General features: G+C 34.1%; 1 pseudogene; it reads left to right on the top strand.

Annotated features, from left to right (window-relative positions):
- The first annotated feature begins 694 nt into the window (after window positions 1-694).
- Window positions 695-2,405, top strand: LOC137655997 (uncharacterized; annotated as a pseudogene).
- The last annotated feature ends 3,014 nt before the right edge of the window (window positions 2,406-5,419 follow it).

The following is a 5,419-nucleotide window of genomic DNA, read 5'->3' as shown; positions in this document are numbered from 1 at the left end:
ATATATATATATATATATATATATATATATATATATATATATATATATATATATATATATATATATATCGCTCATTTGCGAGAAGAGTAACATAACTCAAACTTTTGCTATTTTGAGTTATTGCCACCATCAAAAAGCCCGTGTCAAGCTCTATAAGTGACAATAACGTCATAACTGAGTCTGCAAATATGGCCGCCAGAGAGCTTCATGTGTCACTCTTGCACTACCTCCATCGTCATAACATTGGGTATCAATTTCGACACATCTCAGTTACTCAAGAGCTTTATTGGAGTGAGGATGTATGCTGCTGTGTGAACACTGGCATATTTTGTACCATGTCATCATTGTAACTAACGTGAGTATTCCTTTACTATGTTTATTTTTTCATGTAGAATGTATTAATTTGAGTTGAGACAGTATTCATGCAAACATCTAATGAGGCTATATGAAACTATTCTAAGATATGACAGTCTTCAAGCAAACTACTACTAACATCTAAGTATTTATTCAAGTTGTGTCACTATTACAACCCACTAAAACCTACATAGATTTCAAGGAAATTAGTTGATTTCAATATATGACTCTATTGAAGCAAACAATATGATTCTTAACCATTTTTACAAATGTTATTTAGAATTAGGTCACTCTTCCCACAGAACAAGAGTGTCATATCAATTTAAGCAAAATTTATAATATGAGTAGCAGAGGTAAGAAGCTCGTGAACTTGGCGTTGCAGTCCAAAGAGAACATGAATTGGTTAAAGCCTTCCCAAGTTGATGACAATAACTCCAAAACATGTTAGTATTTTACCTACGCATTTTTTTAAAGAGTTTGAACAAAATAATTAGTACTTACAAAATGTTATTTTGTTTTCTTCTACGATTTATAATGAAATTATATGCATCTTTTATGAAATTGAGCATTTAAAAAGAATTTCAGCTAGCCTAGGAAATAATACTGATATACTTTTTTGTTGTTGTTGCAGCAACCACTCCCAGTGCATCACCATATGAAGCTCTGGAAACAAATTACTATGAAGATTCCAGTACTGGCACTCGGCAAGAGCTTCAGCCAAAACCATGAACTTCGTCAAAAGCCGATCATCAAGTATTTAACTCATCCTCAAGTAATTCGTCCTCAACATCAAGTTCATCTTCAGAGTCAAGTGATTCAGTTGCTGATAAAGATTACGTGCCTGATAAAGAGGATGAAACAGATGAGACTGAAGATGAATCACTACCAAGAAATCAGTCACTTTGTCCAGATAAAACAAAAGCAAGTCAGGAAAGCGTGTCTATTTTGGTAAGTCCGGCGAAGAAAGGCATCAAACGAAAGAGGCGTCTTGAAACATGGAAGAGAAACAAACAAAAACAGCTGCGAAATGCGGGAAAAGCCTACACCATGCATACCAAAGAAAAAACAATGAGGACAGAAAGAAGAATGAAACCACCTTGTTGTGAAAAATGTAGGCTTAATTGTTCATCGAAAATCGATGAAGAAGCTAGAATGGAGATCTTCAACTCTTATTGGGACTTGGGTGAATTATCCCTACAGCGCCAATTTATAGCCAATTCAATAACAGCCATTGAACCGACATATAGATACGTTCGCATAGGTGGAGGTCGTCAGCCAAGAGCCTTGAACAGCGCATTTAATTTCCATGTGAATGGTGAGAAAGTTCGAGTATGCAAGCTGTTTTTTAAAAACACCTTGGATATAAATGACAGACCAATACGCACAGTTCTAGAAAAACAGAAAAAAAAATTGCTGGAACACTATTGGAACGTGACCTCAGAGGAAAACATGACAATCATGCTACTGTTAGTCAAGAAATTCGAGATGGAATAAAGCAGCATATAGACTCCATACCAAAAATTGAAAGCCACTACACTCGAGCCAATACTTCTAAGACGTTCATTGATGGCAGCAAGTCAATTGCTGACATACACAAGGATTATGTAGCAAAATGCAAAGAAGAACAGAAGCAGTTTGGAAATTATACACTCTTCTACAGAATATTCACAGAGGAGTATAATATTTCCTTCTACACTCCCAAAAAGGATCAATGTGATGTTTGCACCGCTTTTGAAAACGGCACTGAAACTGAGAAAGATGATATGAAGGAAAGTTATGATTTGCACCATCGAGAAAAGGAATTATCAAGAACAGAAAAAGCACGAGATAAGGAGAAGAAAGACTGTGCTGTTGCAGTATATGATTTACAGGCTGTTATCCAGCCACCTAAAGGTGAGGTTTCAGTATTTTACTATAAATCCAAATTAAATGTACTTAATTTTACCATATACAACCTGACATCTAATGCATGCAATTGCTATATTTGGAATGAATCAAATGGCCATAGAGGAGCAAATGAGCTTGGTACTTGTGTTCTGAAGTACTTATAGGATACTTATGATTTTGGTTGCACTGATTTTATTTTTTATTCTGATAACTGTTCAGGACAGCAGAAAAACAAGTTTATGCTTGCTCTATATCTGTATGCTGTAACAAACTTGGATATACATTCCATTACTCACAAGTACCTGGTCAAAGGGCATACTCAAAATGAGGGAGATTCAGCGCATTCGTGTGATCGAGAGGCAAGTTAAAAGGCTTCTTAAAAGTGGACCGATGTATGTCCCTGAAACTTTTGTAACAGCTGTTCGTGCAGCTAAAAAAAGGGTGATCCTTTCGTTGTCTAGGAACTCTGCTATGAAGATTTTGAAGAACATAAAATCATTAGTCAATGAGATTGGTCCCATGAACCTGAAAGAGTTGAAACTTTCTGATGCAAAAGTTCTGAGAGTAACCAAATCTTCACCAAGATCTGTCTTCTATAAGAATTCGTACGCAGAGGATTTTCAAGAAACCACGGCTCTCAAAGCTAAGAACTACCCAAGGACAGTTAGTCTGCTACCTGCATTTAGTGTCAAGCCTGGGCTTCCTAAGAACAAGAAGGATGATCTCATTGGATTGTGCAAGAAAAACCTTATTCCAAACCAATACAAGATGTTTTATGAGAGCCTTTAATTATTATTACTGCTCTGTAAATGTGCACTTATTTTAGGAAAGTATATTGTAAGGAAATTGTAAGGAAACAATCTATGTATCTCCTAAGTTGAACTTACTACTTAAATTTTTATTTATATGATGCAAACATTGGCTGACATTTATTTCTTCATTTTTTGTTCTTCAGTTATTCGAATCTTTGAGGAGAATAAACTGTATAAAATCATCTGTTTATCTTTTATTTTCATAATCTAATATAACAATGCATGATATTTTTAGCAAGAAAAAGTCAAGTGACATAAAAAACGAAATTTTCTGTGTAACTCAGTATTTGGAGCTTCACTTCAGCAATATTATCTTTGTGATATACAGATAATTTGAGCCAGACAATGCCTTTTAATATCCGTCATAAAACGGAACAAAATAATTTCATGTGCACAAAATGAGCAATTCTCGTAGTAATAGTGTCATATTTTGACTTAAAACTCAAAAGTTGTGACAGTTTTGCAACGAGATGGTCATAACTATGATTGCATGAAAAAAAGGCCCTCAATAATCGTGTAGTTCTTTTGATATTCATTGCAACACTTATTATAATCTAGCTAAATGTGTTGTCTACGTTTTAGTTTGAGAAAGGTCATCATTCAAGTGATAGTTACAAACTACAGCGACATTGAAAATTGGTTTTGCCTCTCCTGAAAAGAACACTGTTTTTGCAAATGAGCGATATATATATATGAATAGGAAAAGTGCATCTTTTCCAGGAGAGGAAATCCAAATAGTATTTGGTAAAAGATTGCATTATCTTTATTGCGTTCGGCAGCATTTCAAAAACAAACTGACCACCGATGGAAATTCTTCTCCCTCTAGAGACATCACTAGATATGTCCAGCTTTCGCTCTATGACGCCACCCCAGGTCCAGATTCTACCAAAAGATTTGCTTTAGAAGCGTTTATGGCATGACCGAAGTGTGTGCCTTAAAAAGAAAACCAATCAGTATGCAGAATATCAGAAACTCCCTCCATGACAAAGTCAGAATATGCTATGTTCTCACACGGGTATATAGCCAGAGAAGGAAGAGATAGAAATGAAAGAGGCAGGAAATTATTAAGAAAACCATGTCAGTAACGCTCTCAAGCCTGAAGTCACCATATCAGCAACAGGTCAGCAACTAAAGTTAACTCACCAACTTTCTATTTAAGTATTTTATGTCACTATTATCCAATCTTTTAATTAATCTAAGGAACTGAAAGTAAAGGAGCAGTATTATTGATTTTTTTTGGAAATGAGATAGTTGATAAAAGTATTATATGTAGTTGTGAGTATTTTTTTTTTCTTTCAATATTCTTCAATTGCGGCTGACAAATGCTTTTTAAATAGAGATTAAAAAAACCCACGGAAATTCTGAAATTGTAACACTAACATTAAATACGGAAAAAATTTCTGAATAAACAATTATTTGTGGAGATGCAAAATGGAACACTAATGTGTAAAAAAATTTTGACAAGAAAAGTATCTTGGTCTCATTTTAATTAATTATATACAAAATTTTCTATATCAACTCCTCATACAACTCCATGTCAATTTTAGGTTATTAAAAAATAATAGCGACTCTCAATAGTAAATAAATAACCTGACTATTGCGTACTTACTGCATAATTCTAGTCTGTAAGAATGTGAAAAAACACACACACACGCAAACACACAAATGCACATATATATATATATATATATATATATATATATATATATATATATATATATATATATATATATATATATATATATATATATATATATATATATATATATATATATATACATATATGAACATATATCACAAGCACACGTAATTTTAATTAATGTAAATATCACCCACGAATGGCATTTAATACCGAATTCTATCTTGGGAATATATATCCACTTGGAATTCATTTTATGTTGCAAACTCACGATTCAGCTATCATGGTAGAGATGGGTTTATTTCAAGTCTATGAACAGATTCCTGAATTCGACAGGAATATGTAGGGAGACTTGTCATAAACTTTTACTCTCTCTTGATAGCTCAGTCGGTAAGGTCCCTGCCAGCATGGTTTCCAGCCGTACAGGTGGTGGTTCGAATCCCCACCCGGCCAGAAGCTGTTACCATAAAATGAATTCCAAGTGGATATATATTCCCAAGATAGAATTCGGTATTAAATGCCATTTGTGGGTGATATTTACATTAATTAAAATCATGTGTGCTTGTGATATATGTTCATTAAAATAACCACGTGTTGCAAACTCAGGATTCAGCTATCATGGTGGAGATGGGTTTATTTCAAGTCTATGAACAGATTCCTGAATTCGACAGGAATATGTAGGGAGACTTGTCATAAACTTTTAGTCTCTCTTGATAGCTCAGTCGGT

This window comes from Palaemon carinicauda, chromosome 17 (assembly GCF_036898095.1).
Source record: "Palaemon carinicauda isolate YSFRI2023 chromosome 17, ASM3689809v2, whole genome shotgun sequence".
In the NCBI taxonomy this organism is placed as follows: domain Eukaryota; kingdom Metazoa; phylum Arthropoda; class Malacostraca; order Decapoda; family Palaemonidae; genus Palaemon; species Palaemon carinicauda.
This window is presented reverse-complemented; position numbering and strand designations above follow the sequence as displayed.